The sequence below is a fragment of the Danio aesculapii genome, chromosome 6 (genome assembly GCF_903798145.1).
Source record: "Danio aesculapii chromosome 6, fDanAes4.1, whole genome shotgun sequence".
Taxonomy (NCBI): Eukaryota; Metazoa; Chordata; class Actinopteri; order Cypriniformes; family Danionidae; genus Danio; species Danio aesculapii.
Window position 1 is genome coordinate 37,392,869 of NC_079440.1, and position 23,385 is coordinate 37,416,253.

The 23,385-nt window shown below is 38.5% G+C and overlaps 43 non-coding genes across 43 annotated transcripts; all 43 read right to left on the minus strand.

Moving 5' to 3' along the window:
• Nucleotides 1-208: 208 nt before the first annotated feature.
• trnaa-ugc (transfer RNA alanine (anticodon UGC)) lies at nucleotides 209-280 on the minus strand. The gene has a single exon. It is a non-coding gene; the product is annotated as a tRNA-Ala (tRNA).
• Nucleotides 281-526: 246 nt separating this feature from the next.
• Nucleotides 527-598, minus strand: trnaa-ugc (transfer RNA alanine (anticodon UGC)). The gene has a single exon. It is a non-coding gene; the product is annotated as a tRNA-Ala (tRNA).
• A 246-nt stretch (nucleotides 599-844) lies between these two features.
• Nucleotides 845-916, minus strand: trnaa-ugc (transfer RNA alanine (anticodon UGC)). Its single transcript has one exon. It is a non-coding gene; the product is annotated as a tRNA-Ala (tRNA).
• Nucleotides 917-1,350: 434 nt separating this feature from the next.
• trnaa-ugc (transfer RNA alanine (anticodon UGC)) lies at nucleotides 1,351-1,422 on the minus strand. Its single transcript has one exon. It is a non-coding gene; the product is annotated as a tRNA-Ala (tRNA).
• A 247-nt stretch (nucleotides 1,423-1,669) lies between these two features.
• On the minus strand, nucleotides 1,670-1,741 carry trnaa-ugc (transfer RNA alanine (anticodon UGC)). The gene has a single exon. It is a non-coding gene; the product is annotated as a tRNA-Ala (tRNA).
• Nucleotides 1,742-1,987: 246 nt separating this feature from the next.
• Nucleotides 1,988-2,059, minus strand: trnaa-ugc (transfer RNA alanine (anticodon UGC)). The gene has a single exon. It is a non-coding gene; the product is annotated as a tRNA-Ala (tRNA).
• A 433-nt stretch (nucleotides 2,060-2,492) lies between these two features.
• trnaa-ugc (transfer RNA alanine (anticodon UGC)) lies at nucleotides 2,493-2,564 on the minus strand. Its single transcript has one exon. It is a non-coding gene; the product is annotated as a tRNA-Ala (tRNA).
• A 246-nt stretch (nucleotides 2,565-2,810) lies between these two features.
• Nucleotides 2,811-2,882, minus strand: trnaa-ugc (transfer RNA alanine (anticodon UGC)). Its single transcript has one exon. It is a non-coding gene; the product is annotated as a tRNA-Ala (tRNA).
• Nucleotides 2,883-3,128: 246 nt separating this feature from the next.
• trnaa-ugc (transfer RNA alanine (anticodon UGC)) lies at nucleotides 3,129-3,200 on the minus strand. Its single transcript has one exon. It is a non-coding gene; the product is annotated as a tRNA-Ala (tRNA).
• A 246-nt stretch (nucleotides 3,201-3,446) lies between these two features.
• Nucleotides 3,447-3,518, minus strand: trnaa-ugc (transfer RNA alanine (anticodon UGC)). The gene has a single exon. It is a non-coding gene; the product is annotated as a tRNA-Ala (tRNA).
• Nucleotides 3,519-3,764: 246 nt separating this feature from the next.
• On the minus strand, nucleotides 3,765-3,836 carry trnaa-ugc (transfer RNA alanine (anticodon UGC)). The gene has a single exon. It is a non-coding gene; the product is annotated as a tRNA-Ala (tRNA).
• Nucleotides 3,837-4,082: 246 nt separating this feature from the next.
• Nucleotides 4,083-4,154, minus strand: trnaa-ugc (transfer RNA alanine (anticodon UGC)). The gene has a single exon. It is a non-coding gene; the product is annotated as a tRNA-Ala (tRNA).
• A 246-nt stretch (nucleotides 4,155-4,400) lies between these two features.
• On the minus strand, nucleotides 4,401-4,472 carry trnaa-ugc (transfer RNA alanine (anticodon UGC)). The gene has a single exon. It is a non-coding gene; the product is annotated as a tRNA-Ala (tRNA).
• Nucleotides 4,473-4,719: 247 nt separating this feature from the next.
• trnaa-ugc (transfer RNA alanine (anticodon UGC)) lies at nucleotides 4,720-4,792 on the minus strand. The gene has a single exon. It is a non-coding gene; the product is annotated as a tRNA-Ala (tRNA).
• Nucleotides 4,793-5,225: 433 nt separating this feature from the next.
• On the minus strand, nucleotides 5,226-5,297 carry trnaa-ugc (transfer RNA alanine (anticodon UGC)). The gene has a single exon. It is a non-coding gene; the product is annotated as a tRNA-Ala (tRNA).
• Nucleotides 5,298-5,566: 269 nt separating this feature from the next.
• Nucleotides 5,567-5,639, minus strand: trnaa-ugc (transfer RNA alanine (anticodon UGC)). Its single transcript has one exon. It is a non-coding gene; the product is annotated as a tRNA-Ala (tRNA).
• Nucleotides 5,640-5,883: 244 nt separating this feature from the next.
• trnaa-ugc (transfer RNA alanine (anticodon UGC)) lies at nucleotides 5,884-5,955 on the minus strand. Its single transcript has one exon. It is a non-coding gene; the product is annotated as a tRNA-Ala (tRNA).
• A 246-nt stretch (nucleotides 5,956-6,201) lies between these two features.
• Nucleotides 6,202-6,273, minus strand: trnaa-ugc (transfer RNA alanine (anticodon UGC)). Its single transcript has one exon. It is a non-coding gene; the product is annotated as a tRNA-Ala (tRNA).
• Nucleotides 6,274-6,706: 433 nt separating this feature from the next.
• Nucleotides 6,707-6,778, minus strand: trnaa-ugc (transfer RNA alanine (anticodon UGC)). The gene has a single exon. It is a non-coding gene; the product is annotated as a tRNA-Ala (tRNA).
• Nucleotides 6,779-7,037: 259 nt separating this feature from the next.
• On the minus strand, nucleotides 7,038-7,109 carry trnaa-ugc (transfer RNA alanine (anticodon UGC)). Its single transcript has one exon. It is a non-coding gene; the product is annotated as a tRNA-Ala (tRNA).
• Nucleotides 7,110-7,355: 246 nt separating this feature from the next.
• trnaa-ugc (transfer RNA alanine (anticodon UGC)) lies at nucleotides 7,356-7,427 on the minus strand. Its single transcript has one exon. It is a non-coding gene; the product is annotated as a tRNA-Ala (tRNA).
• Nucleotides 7,428-8,172: 745 nt separating this feature from the next.
• On the minus strand, nucleotides 8,173-8,244 carry trnaa-cgc (transfer RNA alanine (anticodon CGC)). Its single transcript has one exon. It is a non-coding gene; the product is annotated as a tRNA-Ala (tRNA).
• Nucleotides 8,245-8,490: 246 nt separating this feature from the next.
• On the minus strand, nucleotides 8,491-8,562 carry trnaa-ugc (transfer RNA alanine (anticodon UGC)). The gene has a single exon. It is a non-coding gene; the product is annotated as a tRNA-Ala (tRNA).
• A 247-nt stretch (nucleotides 8,563-8,809) lies between these two features.
• On the minus strand, nucleotides 8,810-8,881 carry trnaa-ugc (transfer RNA alanine (anticodon UGC)). The gene has a single exon. It is a non-coding gene; the product is annotated as a tRNA-Ala (tRNA).
• A 245-nt stretch (nucleotides 8,882-9,126) lies between these two features.
• trnaa-ugc (transfer RNA alanine (anticodon UGC)) lies at nucleotides 9,127-9,198 on the minus strand. The gene has a single exon. It is a non-coding gene; the product is annotated as a tRNA-Ala (tRNA).
• Nucleotides 9,199-9,444: 246 nt separating this feature from the next.
• On the minus strand, nucleotides 9,445-9,516 carry trnaa-cgc (transfer RNA alanine (anticodon CGC)). Its single transcript has one exon. It is a non-coding gene; the product is annotated as a tRNA-Ala (tRNA).
• A 247-nt stretch (nucleotides 9,517-9,763) lies between these two features.
• On the minus strand, nucleotides 9,764-9,836 carry trnaa-ugc (transfer RNA alanine (anticodon UGC)). Its single transcript has one exon. It is a non-coding gene; the product is annotated as a tRNA-Ala (tRNA).
• Nucleotides 9,837-10,083: 247 nt separating this feature from the next.
• Nucleotides 10,084-10,155, minus strand: trnaa-ugc (transfer RNA alanine (anticodon UGC)). The gene has a single exon. It is a non-coding gene; the product is annotated as a tRNA-Ala (tRNA).
• A 247-nt stretch (nucleotides 10,156-10,402) lies between these two features.
• trnaa-ugc (transfer RNA alanine (anticodon UGC)) lies at nucleotides 10,403-10,474 on the minus strand. The gene has a single exon. It is a non-coding gene; the product is annotated as a tRNA-Ala (tRNA).
• Nucleotides 10,475-10,720: 246 nt separating this feature from the next.
• Nucleotides 10,721-10,792, minus strand: trnaa-ugc (transfer RNA alanine (anticodon UGC)). The gene has a single exon. It is a non-coding gene; the product is annotated as a tRNA-Ala (tRNA).
• Nucleotides 10,793-11,037: 245 nt separating this feature from the next.
• Nucleotides 11,038-11,109, minus strand: trnaa-ugc (transfer RNA alanine (anticodon UGC)). The gene has a single exon. It is a non-coding gene; the product is annotated as a tRNA-Ala (tRNA).
• Nucleotides 11,110-11,355: 246 nt separating this feature from the next.
• Nucleotides 11,356-11,427, minus strand: trnaa-ugc (transfer RNA alanine (anticodon UGC)). The gene has a single exon. It is a non-coding gene; the product is annotated as a tRNA-Ala (tRNA).
• Nucleotides 11,428-11,860: 433 nt separating this feature from the next.
• On the minus strand, nucleotides 11,861-11,932 carry trnaa-ugc (transfer RNA alanine (anticodon UGC)). The gene has a single exon. It is a non-coding gene; the product is annotated as a tRNA-Ala (tRNA).
• Nucleotides 11,933-12,178: 246 nt separating this feature from the next.
• Nucleotides 12,179-12,250, minus strand: trnaa-ugc (transfer RNA alanine (anticodon UGC)). The gene has a single exon. It is a non-coding gene; the product is annotated as a tRNA-Ala (tRNA).
• Nucleotides 12,251-12,496: 246 nt separating this feature from the next.
• trnaa-ugc (transfer RNA alanine (anticodon UGC)) lies at nucleotides 12,497-12,568 on the minus strand. Its single transcript has one exon. It is a non-coding gene; the product is annotated as a tRNA-Ala (tRNA).
• A 1,629-nt stretch (nucleotides 12,569-14,197) lies between these two features.
• trnaa-ugc (transfer RNA alanine (anticodon UGC)) lies at nucleotides 14,198-14,269 on the minus strand. The gene has a single exon. It is a non-coding gene; the product is annotated as a tRNA-Ala (tRNA).
• A 246-nt stretch (nucleotides 14,270-14,515) lies between these two features.
• On the minus strand, nucleotides 14,516-14,587 carry trnaa-ugc (transfer RNA alanine (anticodon UGC)). Its single transcript has one exon. It is a non-coding gene; the product is annotated as a tRNA-Ala (tRNA).
• A 246-nt stretch (nucleotides 14,588-14,833) lies between these two features.
• On the minus strand, nucleotides 14,834-14,905 carry trnaa-ugc (transfer RNA alanine (anticodon UGC)). Its single transcript has one exon. It is a non-coding gene; the product is annotated as a tRNA-Ala (tRNA).
• Nucleotides 14,906-15,656: 751 nt separating this feature from the next.
• Nucleotides 15,657-15,728, minus strand: trnaa-ugc (transfer RNA alanine (anticodon UGC)). Its single transcript has one exon. It is a non-coding gene; the product is annotated as a tRNA-Ala (tRNA).
• Nucleotides 15,729-16,161: 433 nt separating this feature from the next.
• Nucleotides 16,162-16,233, minus strand: trnaa-cgc (transfer RNA alanine (anticodon CGC)). The gene has a single exon. It is a non-coding gene; the product is annotated as a tRNA-Ala (tRNA).
• A 247-nt stretch (nucleotides 16,234-16,480) lies between these two features.
• On the minus strand, nucleotides 16,481-16,552 carry trnaa-ugc (transfer RNA alanine (anticodon UGC)). Its single transcript has one exon. It is a non-coding gene; the product is annotated as a tRNA-Ala (tRNA).
• Nucleotides 16,553-16,814: 262 nt separating this feature from the next.
• On the minus strand, nucleotides 16,815-16,887 carry trnaa-cgc (transfer RNA alanine (anticodon CGC)). The gene has a single exon. It is a non-coding gene; the product is annotated as a tRNA-Ala (tRNA).
• Nucleotides 16,888-19,954: 3,067 nt separating this feature from the next.
• Nucleotides 19,955-20,026, minus strand: trnaa-ugc (transfer RNA alanine (anticodon UGC)). Its single transcript has one exon. It is a non-coding gene; the product is annotated as a tRNA-Ala (tRNA).
• Nucleotides 20,027-23,385: the final 3,359 nt, after the last annotated feature.

Sequence of the window (23,385 nt, forward strand, 5' to 3'; positions counted from 1 at the left end):
TTATTGATTGGACAGAACCTTGAAGAGATATTTAAAGTCAATACTGATTGTGCACAAGCAACTTAAAATTTTCAGGAATTTCTTCAAGAGAAGTGTAGATAATGCCGATCGAAACAAGAACCTCTTACAACTACACTTCCAAAGCTGCAAGCAGTGTTTTCTTCGTGTTCCCTGTTTATTGTCAGTTTATAAAACATCAAACGGCTGGTGGAGATGCTGGGGATTGAACCCAGGACCTCATACATGCAAAGCATGCGCTCTACCACTGAGCTACATCCCCATTCATGCCAGAATCTTTCATTTTTCTATTCTACTTTTTTATTGATTGGACAGAACCTTGAAGAGATATTTAAAGTCAATACTGATTGTGCACAAGCAACTTAAAATTTTCAGGAATTTCTTCAAGAGAAGTGTAGATAATGCCGATCGAAACAAGAACCTCTTACAACTACACTTCCAAAGCTGCAAGCAGTGTTTTCTTCGTGTTCCCTGTTTATTGTCAGTTTATAAAACATCAAACGGCTGGTGGAGATGCTGGGGATTGAACCCAGGACCTCATACATGCAAAGCATGCGCTCTACCACTGAGCTACATCCCCATTCATGCCAGAACCTTTCATTTTTCTATTCTACTTTTTTATTGATTGGACAGAACCTTGAAGAGATATTTAAAGTCAATACTGATTGTGCACAAGCAACTTAAAATTTTCAGGAATTTCTTCAAGAGAAGTGTAGATAATGCCGATCGAAACAAGAACCTCTTACAACTACACTTCCAAAGCTGCAAGCAGTGTTTTCTTTCTGTACCCTGTTTATTGTCAGTTTATAAAAACTCAAACGGCTCGTGGAGATACTTGGGATTGAACACAGGACCTCATACATGCAAAGCATGCGCTCTACCACTGAGCTATATCCCCATTCATGCCAGAAGCTTTCATTTTTCTGTTCTACTTTCCTATTGGTTTTAGGCAACTTAAAATGTCCAGGAAATTCTTCAAGAGATGCCAATTCTGAATGTGCTGCAAAGGCAATAAATTTATTAGTGAATGATTCAAGAGGTTTGGAGATGCTAGGGACTTAACCCAGGACCTTACACAGCTACTTTTCCGAATGCACAAGCAATATTTTTGTTCGTTTCACTCTTTTTATTGTTAGTTGACAGAACTAAGAGATTTAAAGTCAATACTGATTGTGCACAAGCAACTTAAAATTTTCAGGAATTTCTTCAAGAGAAGTGTAGATAATGCCGATCGAAACAAGAACCTCTTACAACTACACTTCCAAAGCTGCAAGCAGTGTTTTCTTCCGTGTTCCCTGTTTATTGTCAGTTTATAAAACATCAAACAGCTGGTGGAGATGCTGGGGATTGAACCCAGGACCTCATACATGCAAAGCATGCGCTCTACCACTGAGCTACATCCCCATTCATGCCAGAATCTTTCATTTTTCTATTCTACTTTTTTATTGATTGGACAGAACCTTGAAGAGATATTTAAAGTCAATACTGATTGTGCACAAGCAACTTAAAATTTTCAGGAATTTCTTCAAGAGAAGTGTAGATAATGCCGATCGAAACAAGAACCTCTTACAACTACACTTCCAAAGCTGCAAGCAGTGTTTTCTTCCGTGTTCCCTGTTTATTGTCAGTTTATAAAACATCAAACGGCTGGTGGAGATGCTGGGGATTGAACCCAGGACCTCATACATGCAAAGCATGCGCTCTACCACTGAGCTACATCCCCATTCATGCCAGAATCTTTCATTTTTCTATTCTACTTTTTTATTGATTGGACAGAACCTTGAAGAGATATTTAAAGTCAATACTGATTGTGCACAAGCAACTTAAAATTTTCAGGAATTTCTTCAAGAGAAGTGTAGATAATGCCGATCGAAACAAGAACCTCTTACAACTACACTTCCAAAGCTGCAAGCAGTGTTTTCTTTCTGTACCCTGTTTATTGTCAGTTTATAAAAACTCAAACGGCTCGTGGAGATACTTGGGATTGAACACAGGACCTCATACATGCAAAGCATGCGCTCTACCACTGAGCTATATCCCCATTCATGCCAGAAGCTTTCATTTTTCTGTTCTACTTTCCTATTGGTTTTAGGCAACTTAAAATGTCCAGGAAATTCTTCAAGAGATGCCAATTCTGAATGTGCTGCAAAGGCAATAAATTTATTAGTGAATGATTCAAGAGGTTTGGAGATGCTAGGGACTTAACCCAGGACCTTACACAGCTACTTTTCCGAATGCACAAGCAATATTTTTGTTCGTTTCACTCTTTTTATTGTTAGTTGACAGAACTAAGAGATTTAAAGTCAATACTGATTGTGCACAAGCAACTTAAAATTTTCAGGAATTTCTTCAAGAGAAGTGTAGATAATGCCGATCGAAACAAGAACCTCTTACAACTACACTTCCAAAGCTGCAAGCAGTGTTTTCTTCGTGTTCCCTGTTTATTGTCAGTTTATAAAACATCAAACGGCTGGTGGAGATGCTGGGGATTGAACCCAGGACCTCATACATGCAAAGCATGCGCTCTACCACTGAGCTACATCCCCATTCATGCCAGAATCTTTCATTTTTCTATTCTACTTTTTTATTGATTGGACAGAACCTTGAAGAGATATTTAAAGTCAATACTGATTGTGCACAAGCAACTTAAAATTTTCAGGAATTTCTTCAAGAGAAGTGTAGATAATGCCGATCGAAACAAGAACCTCTTACAACTACACTTCCAAAGCTGCAAGCAGTGTTTTCTTCGTGTTCCCTGTTTATTGTCAGTTTATAAAACATCAAACGGCTGGTGGAGATGCTGGGGATTGAACCCAGGACCTCATACATGCAAAGCATGCGCTCTACCACTGAGCTACATCCCCATTCATGCCAGAATCTTTCATTTTTCTATTCTACTTTTTTATTGATTGGACAGAACCTTGAAGAGATATTTAAAGTCAATACTGATTGTGCACAAGCAACTTAAAATTTTCAGGAATTTCTTCAAGAGAAGTGTAGATAATGCCGATCGAAACAAGAACCTCTTACAACTACACTTCCAAAGCTGCAAGCAGTGTTTTCTTCGTGTTCCCTGTTTATTGTCAGTTTATAAAACATCAAACGGCTGGTGGAGATGCTGGGGATTGAACCCAGGACCTCATACATGCAAAGCATGCGCTCTACCACTGAGCTACATCCCCATTCATGCCAGAATCTTTCATTTTTCTAATCTACTTTTTTATTGATTGGACAGAACCTTGAAGAGATATTTAAAGTCAATACTGATTGTGCACAAGCAACTTAAAATTTTCAGGAATTTCTTCAAGAGAAGTGTAGATAATGCCGATCGAAACAAGAACCTCTTACAACTACACTTCCAAAGCTGCAAGCAGTGTTTTCTTCGTGTACCCTGTTTATTGTCAGTTTATAAAAACTCAAACGGCTCGCGGAGATGTTGGGGATTGAACACAGGACCTCATACATGCAAAGCATGCGCTCTACCACTGAGCTACATCCCCATTCATGCCAGAATCTTTCATTTTTCTATTCTACTTTTTTATTGATTGGACAGAACCTTGAAGAGATATTTAAAGTCAATACTGATTGTGCACAAGCAACTTAAAATTTTCAGGAATTTCTTCAAGAGAAGTGTAGATAATGCCGATCGAAACAAGAACCTCTTACAACTACACTTCCAAAGCTGCAAGGAGTGTTTTCTTCGTGTTCCCTGTTTGTTGTCAGTTTATAAAACATCAAACAGCTGGTGGAGATGCTGGGGATTGAACCCAGGACCTCATACATGCAAAGCATGCGCTCTACCACTGAGCTACATCCCCATTCATGGCAGAATCTTTCATTTTTCTATTCTACTTTTTTATTGATTGGACAGAACCTTGAAGAGATATTTAAAGTCAATACTGATTGTGCACAAGCAACTTAAAATTTTCAGGAATTTCTTCAAGAGAAGTGTAGATAATGCCGATCGAAACAAGAACCTCTTACAACTACACTTCCAAAGCTGCAAGCAGTGTTTTCTCCGTGTTCCCTGTTTATTGTCAGTTTATAAAACATCAAACGGCTGGTGGAGATGCTGGGGATTGAACCCAGGACCTCATACATGCAAAGCATGCGCTCTACCACTGAGCTACATCCCCATTCATGCCAGAATCTTTCATTTTTCTATTCTACTTTTTTATTGATTGGACAGAACCTTGAAGAGATATTTAAAGTCAATACTGATTGTGCACAAGCAACTTAAAATTTTCAGGAATTTCTTCAAGAGAAGTGTAGATAATGCCGATCGAAACAAGAACCTCTTACAACTACACTTCCAAAGCTGCAAGCAGTGTTTTCTTTCTGTACCCTGTTTATTGTCAGTTTATAAAAACTCAAACGGCTCGTGGAGATGCTGGGGATTGAACCCAGGACCTCATACATGCAAAGCATGCGCTCTACCACTGAGCTACATCCCCATTCATGCCAGAACCTTTCATTTTTCCTATTCTACTTTTTATTGATTGGACAGAACCCTTGAAGAGATATTTAAAGTCAATACTGATTGGGCACAAGCAACTTAAAATTTTCAGGAATTTCTTCAAGAGATGTGTAGATAATGCCGATCGAACAAAGAACATTATACAACTACACTTCCAAAGCTGCAAGCAGTGTTTTCTTTCTGTTCCCTGTTTATTGTCAGTTGATAAAACATCAAACGGCTAGCTGAGGTGCTGAGGATTGAACCCAGGACCTCATACATGCAAAGCATGCACTCTACCACTGAGCTACATCCCCATTCATTGGCCAGAACCTTTAATTTTCTGTTCTACTTTCCTAACGGTTGTAGGCAACTTAAAATGTCCAGGAAATTCTTCAAGAGATGCCAATTCTGAATGTGCTGCAAAGGCAATAAATTTATTAGTGAATGATTCAAGAGGTTTGGAGATGTTAGGGACTTAACCCAGGACCTTACACAGCTACTTTTCCGAATGCACAAGCAATATTTTCGTTCGAGTCACTCTTTTTATAGTTAGTTGACAGAACTATGAGATTTAAAGTCAATACTGATTGTGCACAAGCAAATCAAAATTTTCTGGAATTTCTTCAAGAGAAGTGTAGATCATGCCGATCGAAACAAGAACCTCATACAACTACACTTCCAAAGCTGCAAGCAGTGTTTTCTTTCTGTTCCCTGTTTATTGTCAGTTGATAAAACATCAAACGGCTAGTGAAGGTGCTGGGAATTGAACCCAGGACGTCATACATGCAAAGCATGCGCTCTACCACTGAGCTACATCCCTATTCTTGGCAGAACTTTTAATTTTTCTGCTCTACTTTCCTAATGGTTTTAGGCAACTTAAAATGTCCAGGAAATTCTTCAAGAGATGCCAATTCTGAATGTGCTGCAAAGGCAATACATTTATCAAGGAATTTCTTCAAGAGAAGTTAGAATATATTGCCGATTCGAAACAAGAACCTCTTACAACTACACTTCCAAAGCTGCAAGCAGTGTTTTCTTCTCTCGTGTTCCCTGTGTATTGTCAGTTTATAAAACATCAAACTGGCTGGGTGGAGATGCTGGGGATTGAACCCCAGGACCTCATACATGCAAAGCATGCGCTCTACCACTGAGCTACATCCCCATCATGCTCAGAATCTTTCATTTTCTAATCTACTTTTTTATTGATTGGACAGAACCTTGAAGAGATATTTAAAGTCAATACTGATTGTGCACAAGCAACTTAAAATTTTCAGGAATTACTTCAAGAGAAGGTAGATAATGGCGATCGAAACAGTAACCTCTACAACTACACTTCCAAAGCTGCAAGCAGTGTTTTCTTTCTGTAGCCCTGTTTATTGTCAGTTTATAAAAACTCAAACGGCTCGTGGAGATGCTGGGGATTGAACACAGGACCTCATACATGCAAAGCATGCGCTCTACCTCTGAGCTACATCCCCATTCATGGCAGAATCTTTCATTTTTCTATTCTACTTTTTTATTGATTGGACAGAACCTTGAAGAGATATTTAAAGTCAATACTGATTGTGCACAAGCAAATTTAAATTTTCTGGAATTTCTTCAAGAGAAGTGTAGATCATGCCGATCGAAACAAGAACCTCTTACAACTACACTTCCAAAGCTGCAAGCAGTGTTTTCTTTCTGTACCCTGTTTATTGTCAGTTTATAAAAACTCAAACGGCTCGTGGAGATACTTGGGATTGAACACAGGACCTCATACATGCAAAGCATGCGCTCTACCACTGAGCTACATCCCCATTCATGCCATAATCTTTCATTTTTCTGTTATACTTTCCTATTGGTTTTAGGCAACTTAAAATGTCCAGGAAATTCTTCAAGAGATGCCAATTCTGAGTGTGCTGCAAAGGCAATAAATTTATTAGTGAATGATTCAAGAGGTTTGGAGATGGTAGGGACCTAACCCAGGACCTTACACAGCTACTTTTCCGAATGCACAAGCAATATTTTCGTTCGTTTCACTCTTTTTATTGTTAGTTGACAGAACTAAGAGATTTAAAGTCAATACTGATTGTGCACAAGCAACCTAAAATTTTGAGGAAATTCTTCAATAGATGTGTAGATTATGCAGATTGAACCAAGAATCTCATACAACTACACTTCCAAAGCTGCAAGCAGTGTTTTCTTTCTGTTCCCTGTTTATTGTCAGTTTATAAAAACTCAAACAGCTAGTGGAGATGCTGGGGATTGAACACAGGACCTCATACATGCAAAGCATGCGCTCTACCACTGAGCTACATCCCCATTCTTGGCAGAAGATTTCATTTTTCTGTTCTACTTTCCTATTGGTTTTAGGCAACTTAAAATGTCCAGGAAATTCTTCAAGAGATGCCAATTCTGAATGTGCTGCAAAGGCAATACATTTATTAGTGAATGATTCAAGAGGTTTGTAGATAATGCCGATCGAAACAAGAACCTCTTACAACTACACTTCCAAAGCTGCAAGCAGTGTTTTCTTCGTGTTCCCTGTTTATTGTCAGTTTATAAAACATCAAACGGCTGGTGGAGATGCTGGGGATTGAACCCAGGACCTCATACATGCAAAGCATGCGCTCTACCACTGAGCTACATCCCCATTCATGCCAGAATCTTTCATTTTTCTATTCTACTTTTTTATTGATTGGACAGAACCTTGAAGAGATATTTAAAGTCAATACTGATTGTGCACAAGCAACTTAAAATTTTCAGGAATTTCTTCAAGAGAAGTGTAGATAATGCCGATCGAAACAAGAACCTCTTACAACTACACTTCCAAAGCTGCAAGCAGTGTTTTCTTTCTGTACCCTGTTTATTGTCAGTTTATAAAAACTCAAACGGCTCGTGGAGATGCTGGGGATTGAACACAGGACCTCATACATGCAAAGCATGCGCTCTACCACTGAGCTACATCCCCATTCATGCCAGAACCTTTCATTTCTACTTTTTTATTGATTGGACAGAACCTTGAAGAGATATTTAAAGTCAATACTGATTGTGCACAAGCAACTTAAAATTTTCTGGAATTACTTCTAGAGAAGTATAGATAATGCCGATCGAAACAAGAACCTCATACAACTACACTTCCAAAGCTGCAATCAGTGTTTTCTTTCTGTACCCTGTTTATTGTCAGTTTATAAAAACTCAAACAGCTCGTGGAGATACTTGGGATTGAACACAGGACCTCATACATGGAAAGCATGTGCTCTACCACTGAGCTACATCCCCGTTCATGCCAGAATCTTTCATTTTTCTGTTCTACTTTCCTATTGGTTTTAGGCAACTTAAAATGTCCAGGAAATTCTTCAAGAGATGCCAATTCTGAATGTGCTGCAAAGGCAATAAATTTATTAGTGAATGATTCAAGAGGTTTGGAGATGCTAGGGACTTAACCCAGGACCATACACAGCTACTTTTTTCGAATGCACAAGCAATATTTTCGTTCGTTTCACTCTTTTTATTGTTAGTTGACAGAACTAAGAGATTTAAAGTCAATACTGATTGTGCACAAGCAACTTAAAATTTTCAGGAATTTCTTCAAGAGAAGTGTAGATAATGCCGATCGAAACAAGAACCTCTTACAACTACACTTCCAAAGCTGCAAGCAGTGTTTTCTTCGTGTTCCCTGTTTATTGTCAGTTTATAAAACATCAAACAGCTGGTGGAGATGCTGGGGATTGAACCCAGGACCTCATACATGCGAAGCATGCGCTCTACCACTGAGCTACATCCCCATTCATGGCAGAATCTTTCATTTTTCTATTCTACTTTTTTATTGATTGGACAGAACCTTGAAGAGATATTTAAAGTCAATACTGATTGTGCACAAGCAACTTAAAATTTTCAGGAATTTCTTCAAGAGAAGTGTAGATAATGCCGATCGAAACAAGAACCTCTTACAACTACACTTCCAAAGCTGCAAGCAGTGTTTTCTTTCTGTTCCCTGTTTATTGTCAGTTTATAAAACATCAAACGGCTGGTGGAGATGCTGGGGATTGAACCCAGGACCTCATACATGCAAAGCATGCGCTCTACCACTGAGCTACATCCCCATTCATGGCAGAACCTTTCATTTTTCTATTCTACTTTTTTATTGATTGGACAGAACCTTGAAGAGATATTTAAAGTCAATACTGATTGTGCACAAGCAACTTAAAATTTTCAGGAATTTCTTCAAGAGAAGTGTAGATAATGCCGATCGAAACAAGAACCTCTTACAACTACACTTCCAAAGCTGCAAGCAGTGTTTTCTTCGTGTTACCCTGTTTATTGTCAGTTTATAAAACATCAAACGGCTCGTGGAGATGCTGGGGATTGAACCCAGGACCTCATACATGCAAAGCATGCGCTCTACCACTGAGCTACATCCCCATTCATGCCAGAATCTTTCATTTTTCTATTCTACTTTTTTATTGATTGGACAGAACCTTGAAGAGATATTTAAAGTCAATACTGATTGTGCACAAGCAACTTAAAATTTTCAGGAATTTCTTCAAGAGAAGTGTAGATAATGCCGATCGAAACAAGAACCTCTTACAACTACACTTCCAAAGCTGCAAGCAGTGTTTTCTTCTGTACCCTGTTTATTGTCAGTTTATAAAAACTCAAACGGCTCACGGAGATGTTGGGGATTGAACACAGGACCTCATACATGCAAAGCATGCGCTCTACCACTGAGCTACATCCCCATTCATGCCAGAATCTTTCATTTTTCTATTCTACTTTTTTATTGATTGGACAGAACCTTGAAGAGATATTTAAAGTCAATACTGATTGTGCACAAGCAACTTAAAATTTTCAGGAATTTCTTCAAGAGAAGTGTAGATAATGCCGATCGAAACAAGAACCTCTTACAACTACACTTCCAAAGCTGCAAGCAGTGTTTTCTTCGTGTTCCCTGTTTATTGTCAGTTTATAAAACATCAAACGGCTGGTGGAGATGCTGGGGATTGAACCCAGGACCTCATACATGCGAAGCATGCGCTCTACCACTGAGCTACATCCCCATTCATGGCAGAATCTTTCATTTTTCTATTCTACTTTTTTATTGATTGGACAGAACCTTGAAGAGATATTTAAAGTCAATACTGATTGTGCACAAGCAACTTAAAATTTTCAGGAATTTCTTCAAGAGAAGTGTAGATAATGGCGATCGAAACAAGTACCTCTTACAACTACACTTCCAAAGCTGCAAGGCAGTGTTTTCTTCGTGTTCCCTGTTTATTGTCAGTTTATAAAACATCAAACGGCTGGTGGAGATGCTGGGGATTGTAACCCAGGACCTCATACATGCAAAGCATGCGCTCTACCACTGAGCTACATCCCCATTCATGCCAGAAGCTTTCATTTTTCTAATTCTACTTTTTTATTGATTGGACAGAACCTTGAAGAGATATTTAAAGTCAATACTGATTGTGCACAAGCAACTTAAAATTTTCAGGAATTTCTTCAAGAGAAGTGTAGATAATGCCGATCGAAACAAGAACCTCTTACAACTACACTTCCAAAGCTGCAAGCAGTGTTTTCTTCGTGTTCCCTGTTTATTGTCAGTTTATAAAACATCAAACGGCTGGTGGAGATGCTGGGGATTGAACCCAGGACCTCATACATGCAAAGCATGCGCTCTACCACTGAGCTACATCCCCATTCATGCCAGAATCCTTTCATTTTTCTATTCTACTTTTTTATTGATTGGACAGAACCTTGAAGAGATATTTAAAGTCAATACTGATTGTGCACAAGCAACTTAAAATTTTCAGGAATTTCTTCAAGAGAAGTGTAGATAATGCCGATCGAAACAAGAACCTCTTACAACTACACTTCCAAAGCTGCAAGCAGTGTTTTCTTCGTGTTCCCTGTTTATTGTCAGTTTATAAAACATCAAACGGCTAGTGGAGATGCTGGGGATTGAACCCAGGACCTCATACATGCAAAGCATGCGCTCTACCACTGAGCTACATCCCCATTCATGGCAGAACCTTTCATTTTTCTATTCTACTTTTTTATTGATTGGACAGAACCTTGAAGAGATATTTAAAGTCAATACTGATTGTGCACAAGCAACTTAAAATTTTCAGGAATTTCTTCAAGAGAAGTGTAGATAATGCCGATCGAAACAAGAACCTCATACAACTACACTTCCAAAGCTGCAAGCAGTGTTTTCTTTTTGTTCCCTGTTTATTGTCAGTTGATAAAACATCAAACGGCTGGTGGAGATGCTGGGGATTGAACCCAGGACATCATACATGCAAAGCATGCGCTCTACCACTGAGCTACATCCCCATTCATGCCAGAACCTTTCATTTTTCTATTCTACTTTTTATTGATTGGACAGAACCTTGAAGAGATATTTAAAGTCAATACTGATTGTGCACAAGCAACTTAAAATTTTCAGGAATTTCTTCAAGAGAAGTGTAGATAATGCCGATCGAACCAAGAACCTAATACAACTACACTTCCAAAGCTGCAAGCAGCGTTTTCTTCGTGTTCCCTGTTTATTGTCAATTGATAAAACAGTCAACAGCTCGTGGAGATGCTGGAGATTGAACCCAGGACCTCATACATGCAAAGCATGCGCTCTACCACCGAGCTACACCCCCAATTACGTCAGAATCTTTCATTTTTCCATTCTACTTTTTTATTGATTGGACAGAACCTTGAAGAGATATTTAAAGTCAATACTGATTGGGCACAAGCAACTTAAAATTTTCAGGAATTTTTTCAAGAGATGTGTAGATAATGCCGATCGAACAAAGAACATTATACAACTACACTTCCAAAGCTGCAAGCAGTGTTTTCTTTCTGTTCCCTGTTTATTGTCAGTTGATAAAACATCAAACGGCTAGCGGAGGTGCTGAGGATTGAACCCAGGACCTCATACATGCAAAGCATGCACTCTACCACTGAGCTACATCCACTTTCTTGGCAGAACCTTTAATTTTTATGTTCTACTTTCCTAATGGTTTTAGGCAACTTAAAATGTCCAGGAAATTATTCAAGAGATGCCAATTCTGAATGTGCTGCAAAGGCAATAAATTTAATAGTGAATGATTCAAGAGGTTTGGAGATGCTAGGGACTTAACCCAGGACCTTACACAGCTACTTTTCCGAATGCACAAGCAATATTTTCGTTCGATTCACTCTTTTTATAGTTAGTTGACAGAACTAAGAGATTTAAAGTCAATACTGATTGTGCACAAGCAACTTAAAATTTTCAGGAATTTCTTCAAGAGAAGTGTAGATAATGCCGATCGAAACAAGAACCTCTTACAACTACACTTCCAAAGCTGCAAGCAGTGTTTTCTTCGTGTTCCCTGTTTATTGTCAGTTTATAAAACATCAAACAGCTGGTGGAGATGCTGGGGATTGAACCCAGGACCTCATACACGCAAAGCATGCGCTCTACCACCGAGCTACACCCCCATTCATGTCAGAATCTTTCATTTTTCTATTCTACTTTTTTATTGATTGGACAGAACCTTGAAGAGATATTTAAAGTCAATACTGATTGTGCACAAGCAACTTAAAATTTTCAGGAATTTCTTCAAGAGAAGTGTAGATAATGGCGATCGAAACAAGTACCTCTTACAACTACACTTCCAAAGCTGCAAGCAGTGTTTTCTTCGTGTTCCCTGTTTATTGTCAGTTTATAAAACATCAAACGGCAGGTGGAGATGCTGGGGATTGTACCCAGGACCTCATACATGCAAAGCATGCGCTCTACCACTGAGCTACATCCCCATTCATGCCAGAATCTTTCATTTTTCTAATCTACTTTTTTATTGATTGGACAGAACCTTGAAGAGATATTTAAAGTCAATACTGATTGTGCACAAGCAACTTAAAATTTTCTGGAATTTCTTCAAGAGAAGTGTAGATAATGCCGATCGAAACAAGAACCTCTTACAACTACACTTCCAAAGCTGCAAGCAGTGTTTTCTTTCTGTTCCCTGTTTATTGTCAGTTGATAAAACATCAAACGGCTAGTGAAGGTGCTGGGGATTGAACCCAGGACCTCATACATGCAAAGCATGCGCTCTACCACTGAGCTACATCCCCATTCATGCCAGAACCTTTAATTTTTCTGTTCTACTTTCCTAATGGTTTTAGGCAACTTAAAATGTCCAGGAAATTCTTCAAGAGATGCCAATTCTGAATGTGCTGCAAAGGCAATACATTTATTAGTGAATGATTCAAGAGGTTAGAAGATGCTAGGGACTTAACCCAGGACCTTACACAGCTACTTTTCCGAATGCACAAGCAATATTTTCGTTCCTTTCACTCTTTTTATTGGTAGAACCTCAAAATACTCTTTGGGGATTGAACCCAGGACCTCATACATGCTGTTACGGTTCCCGTATATTGTTAGGATTTTTGCCTCCTCTCTCTCTCTCTCTCTCTCTCTCTCTCTCTCTCTCTCTCTCTCTCTCTCTCTCTCTCTCTCTCTCTCTCTCTCTCTCTCTCTCTCTCTCTCTCTCTCTCTCTCTCTCTCTCTCTCTCTCTCTCTCTCTCTCTCTCTCTCTCTCTCTCTCTCTCTCTCTCTCAGCCCGTCACATCCTTTAGGTCCGCCTTCGCGACAGCCGATTGGTTGGGAGACCCGTCACTCATCATTGGGTGACGTGGCGCGATGACATAAAAGGACGCCAGGGAGAGCGGATGGAGAGCGCTTTTTCCTTTGATCCTGTTTTTTGTGTGTTTTGCCGACATGATTTTGTTATTCGATGTTTTTGCTTAACTTTCGTTTGGATAAAATTATTTGTTATTATTTCTGCCCATTTTTGAAGTACTTTGTTATTTTTGTACATCTTTATTTCGATTGTTTGTTTGTTACTTTTTGGCCCAGCACTTGCCTGGCAAAAATCAAGTTTGCATTAAGAGTTGACTTTGTCCTCAGAGTAAGGTGGATAGGAAGATGTCGTACGACTTCCATTCTGCAAACACGTAGTCAATTCATTGTTTAAAACACCAGGTAAGAAGTGAACGCCATTAGTGTATTTATATTTTTGTATTCTTAGTTTAGGATAGGTAAGTTTATGGCGCTTGGCGCTGAAGATTTTTCTTTTCTTTTCTTTTCATGATTCTAGGTAGGTAAGGGGTTTGTTGATGAGGTAGTATTGTTTTGTTATATTTATTTCTTTGATTTTGGCTTCACTAGCGTCCCCTTACTCTTGAGTTGACCAAATTTTGTTTGATACTTTGTTTCATTTGCTACTTTATTATTGTAAATATTTCTTATTTTTGTAAATATATTTGGGCATTCTGGTTTTACTTTCTTTGTATATTAAATCACTTTTGTTGGCAGTTTGTTGTTTGTCTCGTTGCTTGAACCTAACACAAGTGAAAATACCACACCGTTTAAATGTTATTACTTTTACCCTAGACTAACATCAAAGAGGTTGTAACACATGCGAAGCATGCGCTCTACCACTGAGCTACATCCCCAATCCTACCAAAAACTGTTTATTTTCCTTTCTACTTTTTTATTGATTGGACAGAACCTTGAAGAGATATTTAAAGTCAATACTGATTGTGCACAAGCAACTTTAAATTTTCTGGAATTTCTTCAAGAGAAGTGTAGATAATGGCGATCGAAACAAGTACCTCTTACAACTACACTTCCAAATCTGCAAGCAGTGTTTACTTCGTGTTCCCTGTTTGTTGTCAGTTTATAAAACATCAAACGGCTGGTGGAGATGCTGGGGATTGTACCCAGGACCTCATACATGCAAAGCATGCGCTCTACCACTGAGCTACATCCTCATTCATGCCAGCAGCTTTCATTTTTCTAATCTACTTTTTTATTGATTGGACAGAACCTTGAAGAGATATTTAAAGTCAATACTGATTGTGCACAAGCAACTTAAAATTTTCTGGACTTTCTTCAAGAGAAGTATAGATAATGCCGATCGAAACAAGAACCTCATACAACTACACTTCCAAAGCTGCAAGCAGTGTTTTCTTTTTGTTCCCTGTTTATTGTCAGTTGATAAAACAGCAAACAGCTGGTGGAGATGCTGGGGATTGAACCCAGGACATCATACATGCAAAGCATGCGCTCCACCACTGAGCTACATCCCCATTCATGCCAGAATCGTTTATTTTTCTAATCTACTTTTTTATTGATTAGACAGAACCTTGAATAGATATTTAAAGTCAATACTGATTGTGCACAAGCAACTTAAAATTTTCAGGAATTTCTTCAAGAGCAGTGTAGATAATGCCGATCGAAACAAGAACCTCATACAACTACACTTCCAAAGGTGCAAGCAGTGTTTTCTTCGTGTTCCCTGTTTATTGTCAATTGATAAAACAGTCAACAGCTCGTGGAGATGCTGGAGATTGAACCCAGGACCTCATACATGCAAAGCATGCGCTCTACCACTGAGCTACATCCCCATTCATGCCAGAATCTTTCATTTTTCTGTTCTACTTTCCTATTAGTTTTAGGCAACTTAAAATGTCCAGGAAATTCTTCAAGAGATGCCAATTCTGAATGTGCTGCAAAGGCAATAAAGTTATTAGTGAATGATTCAAGAGGTTTGAAGATGCTAGGGACTTAACCCAGGACCTTACACAGCTACTTTTCTGAATGCACAAGCAATATTTTCGTTCGTTTCACTCTTTTTATTGTTAGTTGACAGAATTAAGAGATTTAAAGTCAATACTGATTGTGCACAAGCAACCTAAAATTTTCAGGAATTTCTTCAAGAGATGTGTAGATAATGCCGATCGAACCAAGAACCTCATACAACTACACTTCCAAAGCTGCAACCAGTGTTTTCTTTCTGTTCCCTGTTTATTGTCAGTTGATAAAACATCAAATGGCTGGTGGAGATGCTGGGGATTGAACCCAGGAACTCATACACGCAAAGCATGCGATCTACCACTGAGCTACTTCCCCATTCATGGCAGAACCTTTCATTTTTCTATTCTACTCTTTTATTGATTGGACAGAACCTTGAAGAGATATTTAAAGTCAATACTGATTGTGCACAAGCAAATTTAAATTTTCTGGAATTTCTTCAAGAGAAGTGTAGATCATGCCGATCGAAACAAGAACCTCTTACAACTACACTTCCAAAGCTGCAAGCAGTGTTTTCTTTATGTACCCTGTTTATTGTCAGTTTATAAAAACTCAAACGGCTCGTGGAGATACTTGGGATTGAACACAGGACCTCATACATGCAAAGCATGCGCTCTACCACTGAGCTACATCCCCATTCATACCAGAATTTTTCAATTTTCTGTTCTACTTTCCTATTGCTTTTAGGCAACTTAAAATGTCCAGGAAATTCTTCAAGAGATGCCAATTCTGAATGTGCTGCAAAGGCAATAAATTTATTAGTGAATGATTCAAGAGGTTTGGAGATGCTAGGGACTTAACCCAGGACCTTACACAGCTACTTTTCTGAATGCACAAGCAATATTTTCGTTCGTTTCAATCTTTTTATTGTTAGTTGACAGAACTAAGAGTTTTAAAGTCAATAGTGATTGTGCACAAGTTACCTAAAATTTTCAGGAAATTCTTCAATAGATGTGTAGATTATGCAGATTGAACCAAGAATCTCATACAACTACACTTCCAAAGCTGCAAGCAGTGTTTTCTTTCTGTACCCTGTTTATTGTCGGTTTATAAAAATTCAAACGGCTCATGGAGATGCTGGGGATTGAACACAGGACCTCATACATGCGAAGCATGCGCTCTACCACTGAGCTACATCCCCATTGCTACCAAAAACTGTTTATTTTTCCTTTCTACTTTTTTATTGATTGGACAGAACCTTGAAGAGATATTTAAAGTCAATACTGATTGTGCACAAGCAACTTAAAATTTTCTGGAATTTCTTCAAGAGAAGTGTAGATAATGCCGATCGAATCAAGAACCTCATACAACTACACTTCCAAAGCTGCAAGCAGTGTTTTCTTCGTGTTCCCTGTTTGTTGTCAGTTTATAAAAACTCAAACGGCTCATGGAGATGCTGGGGATTGAACGCAAGACCTCATACATGCAAAGCATGCGCTCTACCACTGAGCTACATCCCCATTCTTGGCAGAACCTTTCATTTTTCTGTTCTGCTTTCCTATTGGTTTTAGGCAACTTAAAATGTCCAGGAAATTCTTCAAGAGATGCCAATTCTGAATGTGCTGCAAAGGCAATACATTTATTAGTGAATGAGTCAAGAGGTTTGAAGATGCTAGGGACTTAACCAAGGACCTTACACAGCTACTTTTCCGAATGCACAAGCAATATTTTCGTTCATTTCACTCTTTTTATTGGTAGTTGATAGAACCTCAAAATACTCTTTTGAGATGCTGGGGATTGAACCCAGGACCTCATACATGCGAAGCATGCGCTCTACCACTGAGCTACATCCCCATTTTTACCAAAAACTGTTTATTTTTCCTTTCTACTTTTTTATTGACTGGACAGACCCTTGAAGAGCTATTTAAAGTCAATACTGATTGGGCACAATCAACTTAAAATTTTCAGGAAATTCTTCAAGAGAAGTGTAGATAATGCCGATCGAAACAAGAACCTTATACAACTACACTTCCAAAGCTGCAAGCAGCGTTTTCTTCGTGTTCCCTGTTTATTGTCAATTGATAAAACATCCAACAGCTCGTGGAGATGCTGGGGATTGAACACAGGACCTCATACATGCAAAGCATGGGCTCTACCACTGATCTACACCCCCATTCACATCAGAATCTTTCATTTTTCCATTCTACTTTTTTATTGATTGGACAGAACCTTGAAGAGATATTTAAAGTCAATACTGATTGTGCACAAGCAACTTAAAAATTTCTGGAATTTCTTCAAGAGAAGTTTAGATCATGTCAATCGAAACAAGAACCTCATACAACTACACTTCCAAAGCTGCAAGCAGTGTTTTCTTTCTGTACCCTGTTTATTGTCAGTTTATAAAAACTCAAACAGCTCGTAGAGATGCTTGGGATTGAACACAGGACCTCATACATGCAAAGCATGCGCTCTACCACAGAGCTACATCCCCATTCATGCCAGAAGCTTTCATTTTTCTGTTCTACTTTCCTATTGGTTTTAGGCAACTTAAAATGTCCAGGAAATTCTTCAAGAGATGCCAATTCTGAATGTGCTGCAAAGGCAATAAATTTATTAGTGAATGATTCAAGAGGTACAGAGATGCTTGCAACTGAACCCAGGTCCTTATACAGCTACATTTCCGAACAAACAAGCCGTGTTTTCTTTCCTTTCAGTCTTTTTATTGTTAGTTGATAGAACCTCAAAACACTCTTAGAGATGCTGGGGACTGAACCCAGGACCTTACACAGCTACATATCTGAATGCACAAGCAGTGTTTTCTTTCTTTTCCCTGTTCATTGTCAGTTGATAGAACTTCAAAATGTTGTTGGTGATGCTGGGGATTAGGGGTGTAACGAAACACTCAGCTCACGATACAATGTGTATTACTATATAATGTTCTCGATTCGATATGTATCACGATATTTGGAATAAAAATTAACAATTAAAACTGAAATGCAAATAAAAGATTTATTTAAAAGATTACCAAGTAAATCGTTTTCAATGTATTTCTTTTGTTTCTTTTTGTTGTTCTTTAAGAAAATTTATTAAATAGGCCCGTCTCTGGAAAATAAAACAATTTTAAAACTTTTTATAAAATATTGAAATGACAGAGACAAAATTAAGGAAAATTTAAGTAAAGGTGGAAAAAAAATTGCTTTCTATTCAAGTGAATTTAACTGTAAGAGCTTAAGGCTTTGCTTGGTCACTTTCATTTTTTTGCAACAATAATATTGTGTGTAGGTCTACTGTTGGTTAAAATGCTAAATTTTGAATAGACTTTGAATAATGGACTATAAATGTGTCCTGGTCATTAATTCACAGTAAAGTGATGACATCAGAATACAACTTTTCATAATTCTGAAGTTGTATTTTTATGTTTGAGACATATGCTTGCAATCTGTAATTAACAATGTTATTAGACCATTAATTCACTAGTAAAATCAGACATTTGTCATTATCAGATTCCCTCTTGCATTATAATCAATATTATATAGGCTAGAATAGTTATACTGAAACTGTCAAACATTTATTTTCATGCACAACACTCTGTGTTTGTTATGGAAAAAAAACATTAAATGCTTGTCGTAATCATAACTCTAAAATGCGATATGATCATTTAAATGACGTGCACGCTTTCGGTTTCATTTTTACTGCTAAGTGCCATTCATATTTCCCGCGTGGCTCCATAACGATTACTCTGTGCTACAAACTGAATGTTATTTACAACTTTATTACCTGTTATTCACAGCCTGTGGAGGTTCTGTTCAGTAAAGCAGACGCGCGCGCGTCTATCATTAAGTAGGGCGCGCGCACCCGCCCTCTCTGTAGTAACAGCTCACGGTCAGCAGCGCAGTGAGCGCACGTCATGTGTACATAATTACATGAAGACAGAAATGACATTTTCGGGTGAATTGTACCTTGTAAATACAGTATGTGACTCAACACCATTAGGATTTATGCATGTCGCTGAGCAAAGTATGTAAAACAATGTGAAGACTTCGGTTGTGTTTGACCCAGTATGCGTGTCAAAAAGCGGACGAGTCTAAAGCAATGACGGTAAAACCGAAATGTTGCCAGACGTCCGACTTTGAGAGGATGGGGAATCATGTATTTCAATTCCACTCACCTGGCAACGTTACTGCTGCTAGTTCAAGTAATCTGAACTCACATGTGACAGCAGCTCACTAATAAGAGAAAACGGATGTCATATTGTAATAAAATCGTCATAACGCCACGTTGCATTTTGTGACATTTTTGCATCGCAATAAATCGTAATACGATAAATCGTTACACCCCTACTGGGGATTGAACCCAGAACCTCATACATGCAAAGCAAGCGCTCTACCAGTGAGCTACATCCCCATTTTAGTGAGCAATGTTTTTCTTTCTATTCCGCCTTCTTACTGTTGCGGAAGGACCCTCAAAAGGATAATGATGCCAATTCTGAATGTGCTGCAAAGGCAATACATTTATTAGTGAATAATTCAAAAGGTTTGGAGATGCTAGGGACTGAACCCAGGACCTTAAATAGCAACATTTCCGAATGCACAAGCAATATTTTCTTTCGTTTCACTCTTTTTATTGTTAGTTAGTAGAATTTTGAATTTCACTTTACCACTGAGCTACATCCCCATTCGTTCCTAAAACTGTTTATTTTTCCATTCTACTTTTTTTATTGTGTGGACAGAACCTTGAAGAGATATTTAAAGTCAATACTGATTGTGCACAAGCAACTTAAAATTTTCAGGAAATTCTTCAAGAGATGTGTAGATTATGCAGATCGAACCAATAACCTCATACAACTACACTTCCAAAGCTGCAAGCAGTGTTTTCTTTGTGTTCCCTGTTTATTGTCAGTTGATAAAACCTCAAATGGCTCATGGAGATGCTGGGGATTGAACCCAGGACCTCATACATGCAAAGCATGCACTCTACCACTGAGCTACAGCCCCATTTGAATAAATTATGTTTTTCTTTCTGTTTCGCCTTCTTACTATTGTGGAAGCAACCTCAAAATGATAATGATGCCAATTCTGAATGTGCTGAAAAGGCAATACATGTATTAGTGAATGATTCAAGAGGTACAGAGATGCTTGGGACTGAACCCTGGACCTTACACAGCTACATTTCCAAACGCAAATGCAGTGTCTTCTTTCTGTTCCTTGTGAGTTGATATAACCTCAAATGGCTCTTGGAAACGATGGTGATTGAACGAAGGATCTCATACATGCAAAGCATGCGCTCTACAACTGAGCTACATCCCCATTCACGCCAAAACCTTTTTATTTATTTATTATTATTTATTATTATTATTATTCTACTTTTTTAATGTTTGGACAGAACCATGAAGAGATATTTCAAGTCAGAATCAGAATCAGAATCAGAAAGAGCTTTATTGCCAGGTATGTTCACACATACGAGGAATTTGTTTTCGTGACAGAGCTTCTACAGTGCAACAGGATTACAGAGACAGGACAAAAAACAGATAATAAATATATTTTTTTAAAAATAGAAGTAAGTAGTGAGTGCAAATATACAGATTGACAAGTGTATGTACATGTTTATTACTATATACAACATTATATGTGCAGCTGTTATGTGCAAATTGGCATGTAAAGTGTGTTGTTAAATAAGTGTATATGTGTATAAAAGTGTATAGCAAGCAGTGATGTCAAGTCAAGTCAAGTCAATACTGTCAATACTCAACTACAAGTCAATACTGATTGTGCACAAGCAACCTAAAATTTTCAGGAAATTCTTGAAGAGATATTTAGATTCTGCCGATTGAACAAAGAACCTCATACAACTACACTTCCAAAGCTGCAAGCAGTGTTCTCTTTAATTTCACCCTTTTTGAAAGGATTCAAGTCACTTGGAGATGCTGGCGACTGAATCTAGGACGTTACACGGCAAAGTCCAAATGCCCAAGCAGTGTTTGCTTTCCTTTTAGTCTTTTTATTGTTAGAACCTCAAAACACTCTTGTATATGGTGGGGATTGAACCCAGGACCTCATTCATGCAAGCACTCTATATTTATATTTCTTTCTATTCCGCCTTCTTACTGTTGTGGACAGAACCTCAAAGGATAGTTGATGCCACTTCTGATTGTGCAGAAATTTTAATATTTGGAGTTACTGGGGACTGAATCTAGGATTCCAATGTCCATTAGGCAGCTATTGTCCAAATGCACAAGCTGTGTTTTCTTTCCTTTCAGTCTTTTTATTGTTAGAACCTCAAAACACACTTGGAGATGCTAAGGATTGAACACAGGACCTCATACATGCAAAGCAGGCGTTCTACCACTGAGCTACATCCGCATTTGCTGAAAAGATATTTTTCTTTCTCTTCCAACTTAAGTAAAAAAAAAAAAAGTGAATAATTATAAAAGTTAAGTTAGGTCAACGGGGTTTACTGAAATTTTTAAAGTAAAATCAACTTAGTGCTAAAATTAAAGTAACAAATCGCTTTTTACAGTGTATAAACTACTGATAACAGGTCATCAAATTTCAAATCAGAATAATATTATTTAGATCATTTATTTGTAGAAAACGACAATAGGTCAATATAAAATGTTCTAGAATTTCATATCATATATATATATTAGGCTTGTGCCGGTATTCGGTAATGCGATAAATCACGGTAATGAATATGCACGATATTGTTATCGCGGGCACTTCAAAATACCGTGAAAAATAATAGATCCGAATTTATATTCTTAGAACGCACCTTAGCTTATTTTCCATCAACCGCTTGAAGAAACACTGCGTATATGCTGCGCAGAACTGATGCGCACTCTGATGTAAACAATCCCCACATGTAGAAGCCCTGTGTGCGCGCCGCCGCTGCCACCGCACTATAATCCTCACACGAAGGGGCGGACTTGCCATCTGGGAGACTGGGCACTTTCCCGGTGGGCCGACGTACTTTTTGGGCCGGGCTGATCATCGTCTTATGATTTGATCGTCCCATAAAAGGCTTAGCAGCCTATCGTTTTTTTCTGCCTTATTGATTGACGCTGCTGTGATCTGTGACTCTCTGAAAGTAGATGCTTTTTTTCCCGGACAGACAGACCGGGCCGGTCCATGTGACACTCTGCAGCCCATTGGCTCTTTTCGGTATTGACATTGGGCTGGCCCAATCAGAAACTCCTATTTTGGACTCTGTGTGAGCGTGCGTCGTCTGTGTGTATTTGTCAAAATAGTCGAGAGTCAGAGAGAAGAAACGCAAGGGATGCGCAGAGAAATCGCGAGAAATACACTGGCGTTTCATTTAGCGATTCTGAAAAGTTCTCTGTTCATTCTAGTACACGGCTAAAACGCTAATCACGTGACCACACACTCTCTGCCCAGAGCTGCAGCCACTAGTTCAGCGGGTAAGCATAAACCCCAGGTGAGAGTATAGTGCATGTCAGACAGTTCATCTGTGTCACATGTTGCAGTGCCCTCTTTTGGACACTTGAGGGCACTAGGTTGTTTTGTAGTTTAACTTCATTTCCTACAATCCTTTGCACTTCTGATTGTATTCTGTTTCAGCTGTTTCTTGTTTGTTAATTTAGCCCTGTCTTTATAAACCCTTTTTGTCTTGTGTTTTAGTTGCCTTAGGATTTTGTTAGCACCTCATGCCTGGTATGTTTGTTTGGTTTTCTAGTTTTGTATTTGCTCAATCTTGGATTCTTGTTGGTTTTTTTGTTAACATTCCTTCCCTGTTTTTGTAGTCGCCTATTTTGGGATTTTTTGTTAGTTCTTTTGTCTGGTCTCAGTTCTAGATTTTTGTGTCTTGTTTGTAGTTCCTGTGCTAGATTAAGAACCCTTGTTTTTGTCAAAATAAATTGCTGCACTTGGATTTTTGTGTTTTGTGACTCCCCACCTCGTGACATAATCCTAAGGCCATTCAGATCCAGCAGCAGAATAAATTTTTTATTTTGGAGGATGAGTTTCCAGATTCTTTCGCCTGCAACTGAGAAGGAGCGATTGCTTCGTCTCCAGGCATTGGTGGCAGAACGCCAACAGGGTTTGGAGGTAGGAGCCTTTGCCCAGTCATTTTGGACTTTGTCAATGGGACTGAGACTGTCTGACTATGAACTTATCAGGATCTTTAATCAATGTCTGAATCATCCTTTATCTTTGAAAGAGATGGAGGATCTGAAGATTTTTCAATTTTGGGATTTTGTTATACACCTTAAGTGTAATAGTTTAAAGTTTGATTCTTTTTCCAAAATGGTCATCACCTCCGAATCTCCTCCCCGAACAACCATTATTCCAGAGTGTGTCACGGAGGCTGTTGAATGTTTTGACATATTCTTGCTAGTGTT